The sequence below is a fragment of the Sus scrofa genome, chromosome 8 (assembly GCF_054392235.1).
Source record: "Sus scrofa isolate SSC_HxYL_T2T_F1_AM1 chromosome 8, Sscrofa_HxYL_maternal_Yorkshire_Landrace_v2.0, whole genome shotgun sequence".
NCBI lineage: Eukaryota > Metazoa > Chordata > Mammalia > Artiodactyla > Suidae > Sus > Sus scrofa.
Genome location: NC_139390.1, coordinates 91,429,960 through 91,444,921, shown reverse-complemented (window position 1 = coordinate 91,444,921; position 14,962 = coordinate 91,429,960). Strand labels below are relative to the sequence as shown.

Below are 14,962 nucleotides of genomic sequence, written 5' to 3'. Positions count from 1 at the left end.
AAGACAAAAGACAGAGGATTTGAAAAATAGGTTCCAATCTCAATAGTAGGTCATGTTTGAAAGTTTCTTCACTTGCAATATTGTATCTTTTGTAATATGATAGTTAAACCATGGGGGCTTCATAATTTAGCCATTCCTTCAGAGTTGAAAAATTCTTTAAAAACATAACTAGATCTTTCTTTCACATGCTGTCAGATCTTCAGGATAGTTACTGAAACTATGAGTCTTTCAACTCCATTCACCTAGAGTGCACCAGCTGCTGACTAGGAAAGAGTGAGGCTGTGACTTCCCCCGATGTAACAGATGCTGGAAGTCTTTCCCTCAGAGCAGGAGGCAATCCATTGAAGCTGTTAGTGGATGCTTAATTGGAGACAAGATGTTAGTAAATGCTGCTTTGAGCTTAAGTCTCCTAGGTGATCAGATGAGGACCGAGGTAGACAGGATACCAAAGCATAACCAATCAGAGGAGTGGGCAGTCCTGAACACAGCTTGATCCTTTGCATACATGGGGTCACGCTATTAAAAACTTCCCTGTGAAATCCTGCATCGCCCTGGTTATTGCTTTATTATTAAATAGCATCACTTGTGTTATCTTTGGGGTAGTCATAGTTTTAATCTTCTGTGGCATTGATGGCTAACTGTCCAGCAAAAGTGTGCCCTCTCTATTTCACTTCATGGTGTTGATCCTGGGAGGTAGTTGCCCAATCAGAGATACATTTCCTGTTTGTCTACATAACTAGTTCCTAACAAAGGAAGATGAACAAGAAAGACTATGTCATCTCCATCCAGAAGCTTTTAAGCATGTGATCTGGAGATAGCGAATTCAGAGGCCCCAAGAGATGATAGAATCAAAAGGTGGAAATATCCTGAGTTCTCTTCATGGAGGAAAACTGTCTTCCATGAATCAGGAGGAAGACCTACATCAAGCCCTTACAGTAGTAAGAAGTAGAAAAGGTTTGGGTTTAGTAGATGCAAACTATTACACTTAAAATGCACAAACAAGGTCCTAATCTATAGCACAGGGAACTCTACCCAGGCTGCAGCAACGCCAGATCCTTTAACCCACTGTGCTTGGCCAGGGATCAAACCTGTGTCCTGGTACTGCAGAAACTCCACCAATCCTATTGTGCCACAGCAGGAACTCCTGGCACAATACTGTAAATCAACTATACTTTAATATTTTTTTATTTTAAAAAAGAAGTAAAGAAGATTTGGTCTTTATTAATTGGACCAGCTAGGGTAACCCTATAACTCCAAACTCTAGGATAAAGGAAAAGAAAAATACAGATACATAGGTCCTTGATTTCAAGCCTGGCTTGGGAAATGTCACAGAGTTACAATCCTAAAATAGATGGGATAGTCCCAACATTGATAAGCTGTAAGAATTGAAAGGCATTTCATAACTCCACAACATTTCATAAATGTTGACAGTCATTTTTTAGTAAGAATTTTAAAATCATTAGAAGGAGTTGGGATCCCTCACTGAGATAGATTATCAAAATGAAGGAAATATCTAATTTGGCAAATGAGAAACAAAGAGATTAAAAACATGGTTGAGGGCAAGAGTGTAAGAGAGGAACAAAGGACATCGAGTATTTTCTCTAGGCCAGAAGTACTCAAACAAGTTATTCCATCTCAAATTTACCCTCCTTGATATGGTTATTATCAATCTGATTTACTTGCTAAAATATCAAGTCAGATTAAAGGCGTGATAGCACTTGCAAACTGTAAAGTACTAAGAAAAGTGAAGCAATATCACTGCTAATAAATTAATCAGAACAGGTCTGCAGATAGAAGGATAATAAAATTATATTAATTTCATATATCTTTCAGATCAAATTTAGAAGTTCAAAGAAAATTGTAATTATACATTAATATAGGCAGTAGAAGTTAGAATTAAAATGGGAGTGAGAGGTAAGTGGGTGATTTATTCAAGAAGTGAGCAAATTAACATTTCAATGCAAAGCATATATCTTCTTTTTAGAAAATAAGACTATCTGGACTATTAGATTTGTTTCAATACAGGAAACAGGTCATTTTAAGACCGAGCTATTTAATTGTGTACTTTTTAAAATCTATCCAATTTGCTGAAATAATTGCATTCCATGTTTTAAAATAGACCATTTATTACTCCATAAAGAAAAATTAATAGTCAAGATTTGTATTCATTTACAAGTTGAAAGATTATTCTAATTGTTTTGATCTGTTTCTGAGAATTTCTATAGCAACTGTCACCATAGCTTTTAAATTTTCAGTTAAAGCTATTAAAAGATGAGAAACATTTCAGCCAGTAAAAAATTTTTACATTGATCTAAAATTAAAGAGTATGGAATACGAGAAGAAAGCAAAAAAAGAGAGAAAGGTATTTTTTCACTGTTTGCTTATGTGAACTAATTACCTTGGGAAAATATTGATATTCCGAAAGGATGAGAAAGAAATAAAATGTATCAGAGAGGAGTTCCCTTGTGGCCTTAGCACTAGGACTCTATTGTCACTGCTGTGGCTCAGGCTACTGAGCCTGTGATACAGGTTCAATCCCTAGCCCAGGAACTCCACATTCCAAAGACACAGACAAAAACAAAAAAAAAAAGGTATCTGAGAAATGGTTCAGTTATATCAGTTATATCTGTGCTAAGGTAATTAGTGTAGTTTGACTTGACTTGGGGAATGTCAAGCCAAGCACCTAACTCCCAGGACTAAGGATTCCAAGAGTTCACCTGAGGGATCCACCAGGCCCACTTGGAAGCTTCAGTTATTGGCCTGGACAGCAAGGCTCATGAGGCCCCTGCCTTGATAACTCAGCATCTTGCTGATTTTCCCTCTACCATCATCCATGCCATCCACACCAGGACTCTGATGGTGGCCATGCCTCATAAAAATATTTTCATCAAGTCTCTTAGAGCCTGGCTTGTGACTCATCTTAGTTCCACTGTGCTTGAAGCCCATCCTTCCCTTGGCCCAACCTGGGTGTCCCTTCTTCCACCCCAAGCCATTTGTCTACTCGCTGGCCCCTGAATCTCTTGGTCACCTCTGCTGTCTGCTGTGGCCACGTCACCTATGTCCCTTTTCCGTTTTCTGTCTAATAGTCCACCAAGGCCTTACCTACTGCTGGGGTCATTCTTTCTGGGCTTAGACTAGGTTGTTGCCACCCCAAACCTGGTACTGTAACATATACAAACATGGGATGTGAGGCTCCAGCGTGGAATATCAGACAGATTCTAACATTGCAGGACACCAAAGTCAAGTGAACCCCCTTCTATTCAAAAACATGAAATAAACCTCAAATAACAGTAAAATACTAATAATCAGCTTTATATTTATAATTTTTAATATTTACAATCAGAAAAATTAAGTTTTAAGAATTTCTTTAAAGGAAAATACTACTGTTAGGGCCTACATGGGGACTCATTGTTAAAATGGCTCAATCTGCTGACCTCACAAATAAAATATGAGGGCGCAGTAACCCCTGAGACTGACCACCTTGCTCTAGCAACACCCTGATTTTACCACTGGTGCTTACTTTCCCAAGACTACAAGATCCCCCTACCATGGGACACCGCACACTTCAGCTTTCTCAAGATTACAAGACCACCCTACCGTGGGACACCTCTGACTTTCTCATGACTACATGACCATCAGAGTCCAGCTGCAGGCAAAAGATAAACTAACTCTTCCTCCCACCCCCCCCCCACCGCTTCAGGGAATCCAGTTTCCCACCTGCGGGGTATAAGAAGGCCCTGCCAGAAGGGCTGGGGGCTGGCTCTTTTAAACGGTCAGTCACCCTCTTCTTTTCCCTCTAATAAATTTTCTTCTCTTTGCCTGAACACCTGGCTTGTTCTCTTTTTCTCTGCATTAGCCTTACAACTACTAGAAAGGGAATGTAAATATTTTAATTCACTAAGAGAAAACAAAAAATAGAGACCCAGTGGCAAACAAAATTGCAAGGAAGCCCGGAAAACAGAAAATAAGAATAAGATAACCGAAGTAAGAAATTAAACCTTACTTTTTTTCTTTATATATTTTGTATGCCCTTTTTTTCCTCAGAAATTTTTCTTCTAGGATTTTATTCTAAAGAAACCATGACTGATGCATCAAAGATAACTACAAGGTTTGTTCACTGCAGTTTTGTTTACTAATGCAAAAAATGGAAAAAATGTCAATGGCCAAAAGAACCTGTATAAAAAATATGATACGGTGAGATGAAATATGCTATTAAAAACATTTCCATTAACTATATGAAGGCATAACAAAATTTCAGAGTATTTTATTAAGTAATAAAGAGCACTAAAAACAATGGGATCTCAGAATATTTATTTTGCTTGCTGAATAAATACATATGTGTGCTTACGTATATATAAAAAATGAAAGGTATACATCAAAATATTAACAGTTGGGGGATTTACATATAACTGATCCATAAACTCTAATTAGCTCACAAAAAACATACTTCTACTTCAACAATAAGAGAATAAAAATGAATACATAAACTCAGATTAGGTTAATGAAAACTTTAAAAACCTATTTATAGAAGATATACCTGAAGAAAATGATGAAAGAGTTTAAAAACACAAAGATAAGGAAGAGTTTAGAGTTAAGTTAAAAAGTAATTGGAGGTAAAGTCATTGATTGCACAAAAAAGTTAAATGGACTAAAAATATTTATTTGGGAATTTCCATTGTGGCGCAGTGGTAATGAATCCAACTAGTAGCCGTGAGGGTTCTATCCCTGACCTTGCTCAGTGGGTTAAGGATCCTGTGTTGCGGTGAGTTGTGGTGTAGGGCACAGATGCAGCTTAGATCCCTGTTGCTGTGGCTGTGGTGTAGGCAGGCAGCTACAGCTCCTATTTGACCCCTAGCTTGGGAACTTCGATATGCCGCAGGTGAGGCCCTAAAAAGCCAAAAAAAACCACAAAATTATTTAATGACATTACATTACCGTTAAAACCACAGCTCATTCAATATTTTATTAATGATTATCTTAGGATATATTCAGTAAAAAAAAATACTCCAAACCACATGTATATTATAAACACAATTAATAAAATGCGATAGATATGACACATTAAACTAACAAATTAAAGACATATAAGAAAATTTAATATAAAAATGTTATGCACAACACATTATGGCATACGCGTTACAAACAAAGACTAGAAGAAATAAACACTCATAATGATTTTCTTGGGTGATTCATTATAAGTGATTCTTTTTAAAAAAATGTTCATAGCATGTTTTCCTATTTCTATACAAATACATTGTTTTAATATCAGAGAAAATAGAATATAAAATAGGCATCAGCTATTAAAACCAGTCACTTCGTGTAATATAAAAGCTAAGACTTGAAGAGGTAAATAAATGAAAAAGTAACAAAAGGTTAAGCTTTCCTTCTGTTTTTAAAAACAAATTCATTAGTGTCATTGCTTGGAGCCTAGAAATACAGAGAATGATGACATTTTTAACAACAGCAAAAACAGTTCAGCATTTTTTAGGTTGTTTTAGGATTCAGCCTTTGGAAAAGGAATTTTTTAACATGCAACTGCTGTTCGGGATGTGTGTGGGCACAGCCTACTTTCCCAGTGCAGAACACCTACCATTCATTAATGTCCAATGACTTCACCAGCACTGGCTGGGGAACAAAAGGGTATAGACAAGTGCTATTTATCAACCTTTTAATTTGCTAAAATCCCTTAATGAGGACTATTAACCCTTAATATTCATTCACTTGAAAAACAAGCCATTTTATTTGAATGGAAGGTCAACACAGCCTAGGGCCATTTTCATGCTGTTCTGTCAGATTTTAATAGTTGCTGGAGTTCAGCTGCTATAAATCCACACACCAAAATGCCCTCCAGTATATTTACGCACGGACTTTATACATAAAGGAAATTACTGAACTTGATGCATTTGTCAACAGCTATCTTCCTGCATCCAGGTCAGGCCTTGTGGTCAGGCACTTAGAGCTGACATTCTGGGGCAATGCTGACCTTATCAAGATCATCAAGGGCTCCAGAATCACCACTAGGGCTCTCAGGACCTGTGGGTAGCCCTCTTTCTCCATCCCTGCTATGCTTGTTTCATCTTTCTGTTCCACCTTTTTCTTGTTTCCTGATCTATCCTCAAGCTTCTTTCCTCAGAGTCCTGACTCAGGTGGCCAGGACTTTGCTAACTACATAGTGGAAGTGACTTCCACCATCAGGTATCCCTCCCTATCTTTTTATCACACTGAGAGTCAAGTGTGTGGCTCCTTTCTTCTCTACTTGTATTTTGACATGAAGAGCCCAGTGACAGACAGCATTTATAGGTTAATATTCAACAGGACTCTTTTCCATACTATATCGGTGCAATTCTATACATTTTATAAATTGTACTGCCATCTCTACCTTAAGAACCAGAATAGGTTCAATGTAGTCTCAGTCAATATCAAAATAATTTTTATAGAGATTGCCAAGTTTATCTTAAAATTAGGTAAGGCAAAGGAACTAGACTATATGAAGTCAAGTCAGGCAGAGAGAGAAAGACAAATACCATATGATATCACTTATATATGGAACCTAAAATATGGCACCAGTGTACCCCTCTATAAAACAGAAACAGACTCAGAGACACAGACTTATGGTTGCCAAGGGAGAAGGAAGACATAGTGGGATGGACTGGGAGTTTGGGGCTAGTAGATGCAAACTATTACATTCAGAATGGATAAGCAATGAGATCCTGCTGTACAGCACAGGGAACTATGTCTAACCTCTTGAGGTAGAACATGATGGAAGATAATAGGAGAAAAAGAATGCACATATGTATGACTGAGTCACTTTGCTATATAGCAGAAATGGCACAACGCTGTAAATCAACTACGCTTTAATAAAAAATAAATAAAAATTTAAAAAATAAGTCAATCGCACATACAAAAATAATATTTTTTAAAAGATGGACAAAGATGAAAGATTTACACTATCTACTTTCAAGACTTAGTATAAAACTATAATAATCCAGACAGTGTAATGCTAGAAAAAGGATAGATGTATAGATGAATGAAGAAGCTTAGGAACTTCAGAAATAGGCTTACAGGAGTTCCCTTCATGGCTCAGTGGTTAAAGAACATGACTAGGATCCATGAGGATGAAGATTCAATCCCTGGCCCTGCTCAGTGAGTTAAGGATCCTGCATTGCTGTGAGCTGTGATGTAGGTCACAGACATGGCTCAGATCCTGCCTTGCTGCACCTGTGGTGTAGGCTGGCAGCTGTAGCTCCGATTTGACCCCTAGCCTGGGAACCTCCATATACCATGAGTACAGCCCTAAAAAGAAAAAAAGAAAAGAAAGGAAAAGATTTAGGCTTACGCATACATAGTTAAGTGATTTTGACAAAGGTACAAATTAGTTCACTGGAGAAAGCTAATGATTTCAATAAATGGCACTGGAAAAACTGAATATCCATATGAAAAAATGAACTTCAACCCATACCACACACTATATATGAAAATTAACTCTGTATTAATCTTAGACCTAAAGGTAAAACCTAAATGATAAAACTTCTAGAAAATAATAGGAGAAAATATCTGTGACCTTTGATTATAGAAATATTAAATACATTTTTAAGAAAATACAATATAAATAAACATATGTCTGACAAAGGTATAGCGTACACGAAGAAAGACTCTTGCGGAGTTTCCGTCGTGGCGCAGTGGTTAACGAATCCGACTAGGAACCATGAGGTTGCGGGTTCGATCCCTGCCCTTGCTCAGTGGGTTAAGGATCCGATGTTGCCGTGAGCTGTGGTGTAGGTTGCAGACGCGGCTCGGATCCCGCGTTGCTGTGGCTCTGGTGTAGGCCGGTGGCTACAGCTCCGATTGGACCCCTAGCCTGGGAACCTCCATATGCCGCGGGAGCGGCCCAAGACCAAGAAATAGCAAAAAGACCAAAAAAAAAAAAAAAGAAAGACTCTTGCTATGCTGAGATCAATTAATGGTGATGATATAAATTTACCTTTGCAGGAGAAATATAAATAGGAAGGCAAATTACCCTGAAATGATTTATTAGAAGACTATGGTGATGGTGTGATAAATTAAACCTACAAGGCCTGCTGACTTGCCAGACAGGTCAACCACACCAGATGTTCTCTAGGGCTACAACATTCCTGGTTCCTGCTGGTTAATAAAACCAATCTGATTTTGTTCGAAGAAACATTTAATTCTTAAGTATCTGACAATGCCCGAGCTAGCAACAAAGATTTAAGTTCCTCTTGGGAAGTGATCATTTTAGATAGTATACACTCTGTGGCCAGCATGTATTTCTCACTAGACAACTGACTTTGTGCAGTTGGAGTTACAGCACTAGGCTTCCTCTCCGTATTTTCAGAATGTAGAAGTTAAGATACATATCCCCTAAGTTTCTTCTGACTCTCCTGGGTGTTGATGTATGATGTCCTTCTCCAACAAAGACAAGTATAGAAGAGATCTGACCCTCAGTGTAAGAAGATAGAGAAATGGTAGTGAAAAGAAGTTTGTATGTGTCACACATCCACTCGTGAGATACATTTTTGATCTGTATTTTGAACTGGAAAGAATTTTAGATACCCTGTCCTCAAATGGCTTTATTTTAAATGTAACTGACTTGAAGTTGGACAAGAATTTAGCAAGCTGAGTATCTCATCCTCTCAAATATTTGGTATTTCATTTAGCAAATAAGAATTGTACAAAACATTTCCTGAGACATATGCCCAAGAGATATGAATTTATCTTCTATTATTATTATTATTATTATTATTATTTTGCTTTTTAGGGCTGTACCCGTGGCATATGAAAGTTCCCAGGCTAGGGGTTGAATCAGAGCTACAGCTGGCAGCCTACACCACAGCCACAGCACAGGGATTGAACCCTCATCCTTCTGGATACTAGTTGGATTAATTTCCACTGTACCATGAAAGGAACCCCTCTTCTCTAATTTTTAAAAATTCCTTTTAATAGCAAGACTGACAGAGTGGTTCTATTATTCTAAGAAAAAAAAGAAAGTTTAAGGAAGAAGTCACTTACTTACTAGTAAAAGCAGATTTCTTTTCATCAGTTTCAATTTATTTTTAGCTCTCAAGATACCACTGAAACAATCAGATATTCAGACCCCTAGACCAGCGATGCTTCAGAGACAACCACTGTGGCAGGAAGTGGAGAAGAGCTTTTATCTTCTTTATATACTATTTATATATTATACCTCCGAATATGATTTCTTTGGAAGACGGGATCCTGCTGCTTTAGCAAATCAGGAAAACATTATATCTAGAATCCAAAGGCTTGACAAGACACTTAATATATTTTCTTTAAAAAGGGGATCACCATGGTCCCTACTGAGTTTCTTGGAAACTAAAGGACATTGGAAACTGTGGGCCTATTTTTGGTCCTCTGGTGAAGTTCTGCATGAGTATTTCCCTCTTGTGAGACATTTTATGATAACCTACTTTTTTGGGGGCGGTGGGGGAGCTTTTTAGGGTCCTATCCATGGCATATAGAAGTTCCCAGGCTAGGGGTAGAAATGGAGCTGCAAATCCCACTCTTGGGCATCTATCCGGACAAAACTCTACTTAAAAGAGACATGTGCACCCGCATGTTCATTACAGCACTATTCACAATAGCCAGGACATGGAAACAACCCAGATGTCCATTGACAGATGATTGGATTCAGAAGATGTGGTATATATACACAATGGAATACTACTCAGCCATAAAAAAGAATGACATCATGCCATTTGCAGCAACATGGATGGAACTAGAGAATCTCATACTGAGTGAAATGAGCCAGAAAGACAAAGACAAATACCATATGATATCACTTATAACTGGAATCTAATATCCAGCACAAATGAACATCTCCTCAGAAAAGAAAATCATGGACTTGGAGAATAGACTTGTGGCTGCCTGATGGGAGGGGGAGGGAGTGGGAGGGATCGGGAGCTTGGGCTTATCAGACACAACTTAGAATAGATTTACAAGGATATCCTGCTGAATAGCATTGAGAACTTTGTCTAGATACTCATGTTGCAACAGAAGAAAGGGTGGGGGAAAAAATATAATTGTAATGTATACATGTAAGGATAACCTGACCCCCTTGCTGTACAGTGGGAAAATAAAAAAATTTAAAAAAATAAAGGCAACCCCCCAATGACAGATCATTTGATACATTCCCATTTCAGCGTAATGCTTCAAAAGATAAGGATTCCCCTTTAAAAACATAATCAGCATTTCTTTTTCTAAATTTCTAGTGCAATAAAATATATAATACATTTGTCATAGAATTGCCAGAATATATTTCTTTTGAATCTGGATTGTGGCAATCTGGGCTGTGGCTGATGCTGAGAAGGGGGATTTTAAGAATACATCTCGAGGTGACCACTGTGACTTAGGACCCAAACTCACAGCCTTGTTTCTTTAGTGTTTCATGAATTCTAAGAGATGAATGTTTTCCCCAGAGTTTTGTGATTCTTCATGGCGAAAATTGGAAACAGACATTTATTTTTGACTATGATGTCTATGGAGGGGGCTCAACCAATGATATAATTAATTGCTTACCATGTTTTTCTCTTCCTTCTTCCCAGAACCTCCCCCCCGCCAAAAAAAAAAAAAAAGAAATGGAGCTGCAGCTGCTGGCCTACACCACAGTCACAGCAACACCAGATCCAAGCCGCATCTGTGACCTACACTACAGCTCACAGCAAACCCGGATTCTTAACCCACTGAGGCCAGGGTTCAAACCCAAATCCTGATAGATACTAGTTGGATTTGTTACTGCTGAGCTACAGCAGGAACTCCAATAACTTAACTTTGTATTTCTCCATTTATGGGTATATATAGGTTGAATTATTCACACATTTTATATATTATATAAAATTGTGTGTGTGTGTTGATTGCCTTATTTCTGAATTTTATTTCAGGATAGCAAAATAGGAATTCCAAAACAGTTGTTATAGAAAGGTTAAAAAATACTAATTGAAATAAATATAATTAGAGGAGTCATGTGCACTTGGCATGTTTTTAAGCATAGGCAGTCTCTTCTTGAACACCATCAGTACCTCAAACTGATACAGGAGTTTGAGTTCTAGAAGACAAGGAATTGACAAGTCCTCATCTAGCAGAAAGCACCATTCTATAGAAGGACCCCTTCAGGTTATCCATATAGGATTCAGTCCTTACCCAGAAGACACTAATGATCAAACTCACTGTAGGAAGAGAACATTCTCCTTAAGCCAATCAACTGAGAAAGAAATAAGAGCTATACCTCCTCCAACAATGTTCCCTGCGTCAATACATTTTTTTTTAAAAAAAATAGATACATTATGATCTTATCTAGACCTACAGACTTGAAGAGCTGAAATTAGAAATGGCTGGTAACTCTCAGTGAAGATATAGCTTCTCTTCTAGCTATTGTTTTCTTTTCAGCAGTGGACTCTCAGGCTGGTTGCAGTCAGCTGGACCCTTCATCCACTTTGAGTTCTGGTTTGGAGCCCTAACATCACAATGCATAAATCTAAGTACAGGTCTTGGCTGGTGAATTCAAGCTAAGCTTGATTATTTTAAGACTAATTTAAAAATGGCATTTTAGCATAATATATTAAAACTTCACATATTCCTATTAATTTGATTTCCTCTCTTTGTGCCAGGAACCCCAGCCAAGAAATCAACAGGAAAGCACATCAAAATATTTCTTAGCTACGCTGCATTCCAAAATTACCTACTTCCTGCCAAATCCTATTGCCTGTTCTTACCTATCACATCCCCCAAGGGAAGCAATTCAACTACCATGATCATTTGTTTTAGGTGTGCTTCCAAATTAAAAAGGCATTTAGTTCCCCTATAAAATAGCTATGACCAAACAAGCTGAAACTCTATTCTCTATTCACAGCTAGTTATTCATGTCTAAATAACCATGAAAAATAAAAAAAGATGGAAAATTGTAGAACCAAAAACTCTTGCTTAATATGAAATGGTTTCTAGCACGTACACAGTTTGAGGCTCATTTTTTAACAAGGTACTTCCGAGCCAATTTAAGAATTTAAGTCACTAAATTTTTCTTTTCTTTTTTTTTTTTTTTACAAAAAGCATTTTTTGCACTAATTATTTTTACTAAAGATGTGCTAGTTCACCAAATAGAGTCCTTGAATTGGGCTGCCAATCCTAGAAATGTCTTCTCAACAGTCTCCCTATTTCCATTCCCCAGGCATTTGCTTTGAGTTCTAGGTTCAGGACGTCGGAGAGGTTTTTGAACCACCAGGACTAAAGCGCATAGACTGAAATGGTTCTCTTCCTTACTCATAATCTTCTCCAGTGGCTACTGAAGTCTCTTCCCTCCTCATTGAGGCAGAATATTAACTTAGGGAGTCAGGGTAGGAACATGGGCTCTGATACATTCTTTTGATATGGATATTGATTAACATTTATGGCTTAAGGGCTCCAGGGAGTAACACCTCCACAGGCCCGGTTTTATTATAGGATATGCGCATTCCCCACAGACTTTGTTTACTATAGGTCCTCAGCTGATAAAAAGGAATGAGAGGAATGGTGATTTAATCTAAGGAAAGAAAAGGACAAAGAAACCATAAAACTTATGGCCATTTCCAACCCTAAAACCCCCATTGGACAAGGACTGATATAAATAATTGAGCAAGGCCAATGGGAGAAAACCACATCTTTCTGAACCCCACGTTGGTTATCCCCCCCATCTTTAAGGAATAAAAACCCTTAAAGGACAATAGAGAAAGGGGGCTCTTCTCCCCCCCTCCCAGCAGCGCTGGGAGCTATTTGCTTTTCTTTAAAAAGACTTTGCTTGCCTGCTGCCCGTGTGTTCGTGGAGTTCATTCTTTGACTGCCTTGAACAAGAACCCGGATTCTGGTATCAACTTTCCGGTATCATCACGGTCTACTCCAGACGAGATATACCTTAACATATACCCGCAACCCAAAGGTAAGTCAGACATTTCTTCCCAGCCTTGCACAAAAGTCAGAAAATCCCAGTATTATTTTCTCCTTAGTTTGCTCCTTCTCTTGAGCAAACCCCTTTTCAGGAACCAAAAGGAATCCTCTTTTCCAGCCCCAAGGCTATACATTTACATAGAAAGACTGTGGGGCTGACTAAGTTTTTATTCAAATCTACATACAATGTATGTTGTATGGTTATATCAGGTTGCATGCAGAAAACCCTTACTTTTCTGTAGTTCCACTCAGTATGTACTTGTATCAACTGTAACTACACAGCCCTTTAAACAGTCTAAAACACACCATTATGCTAGCGTCATTTTTTCTACTCTGCATGGTCTCTTGACGTGCCATGGATCTGAAGCCAATACCCTTTACCCCCCCCCCCCCCAGGCATTATACTCCTAGTATCACGTAAAGACAAGAAGCATCCTGTTCCAAGCAACTGATTCCACTTAACCTGAGGATGCCAGGACCACATACTTTATTTCCAAACATGAAAGAGCCCACTGAGCCAAATCAGACATTATGAAATTCTAAATGCAATTCAATAGTGAGATAAATGGCATTTTGAGCAAGTGCAACTTTTTCTCCTTCTTTGCTGTGGATGCTAATTAACTAGCTGCCCTTGACTACTGGGTAAAGCTAGGAGAGAGAGAGACAGAGATTAAGTAGGCAGGAAAGGTCAGGTGTCTAAAGTATAAAATTAAACAGTAAATTTCAAAGTGTCATTAATTTTGGCATTAAAGCAAACATCTGAATAATGACGGCCGAGAAAGGAGAGAAGAGAAAAAATGAAAGGCTTTTCAAGGAGGTGGACGGATGCAACTGCCAAGGAAATGAAAGTTGTTAATGAGAGAGGGGAAAAAAAAATGAGAAGATTTACAGTAGAAGGCAGAGACAGTCGATTTGCTCTACTGTCATATTTTTTAATCTGCGTTGAAATTTCTTAAAATTCAACCTAGGGAACTGTGTTGTATGACATGTTGATGCTCCATGAGCATTCAGTCTTAATAAATACGGTTGGCAGATCTTGCTGCCTGTGCTTTACAATATTTCGTCATGTATAATTATCCCCGACTCCAAACAGAAACAACCCAAAAGCTCAGTCATAGAGAGCACCACTCTTCCTGCTCAGTGAGCAATTCTGTCTTGCTGCACACCTTGGGGAAGTTTCCTGCACTGCTGTAACACTCCGTGAGTTTCAGCCTCATCCTTGAAGCATTATCTGCGGTGAAAGTATTCCATCTGCTTCTGACATTCGAAAACAAATATTCTAATGATGTGGAAAATGATTTTACAAGAAGTTAATTTATTCTATCTATTTCTCCAGAGTTTTTTGACACTTTTTTCTCCCCAGAGAGAATATTTAATGTAATTACTTGGCAAGAATCTGTCTCTCTCTCTCTCCCTCTCTCCCTTTCAGTTTTAAAACAATACCTACCCAGTTAAACCTTGTACTGGGATTGTAATATAAAAATGACATCTTAAACCTGAAGTGTTATCCTCTTCTCTTTTGAAGACACTGTCATTAATGTCAATAAAAAAATAAACACTGGGAAAGGAGTCATATTTTTACAACCGGTAGTGAATACAATAATGACCCTTAAAAGTCAGTATGTTGCTGATAAAATAATTACAATGTTCTATTTTTCATTAAAATTGCATCACTGATTTTCATATAATAATCTATAACTAAAACAGACAGTGTCACTTTCTTACCAATACATGACTAAGATTATTTGCAGAGTAAGCCTCACAGGAAGAACTTGGGCAGCTGGATAACTGGATTATAACCCCGACACCATCATGTGCATCTCTGCTGTGGATTCGCTTCCTCATCTAACTGACCAAGACTCAGTGACAGATGAAAATCCCACTTAGCAACTATTTACAAGACAAAGTGAGCCACTTACTTTATTGAATAAGGTAAAAAGTGATATGAACCAAGATAAATTTTACAGTTTAATTACAAGAATGACCTCTAATTTTACATTATGCAAGAAGG

At 37.9% G+C, this 14,962-nt stretch overlaps 1 protein-coding gene across 9 annotated transcripts in view; it reads right to left on the bottom strand.

Moving 5' to 3' along the window:
• Positions 1–14,962, bottom strand: part of INPP4B (inositol polyphosphate-4-phosphatase type II B) — a 696,813-nt gene that overhangs the window by 519,625 nt on the left and 162,226 nt on the right. The gene's annotated exons all lie outside the window — the stretch shown is intronic.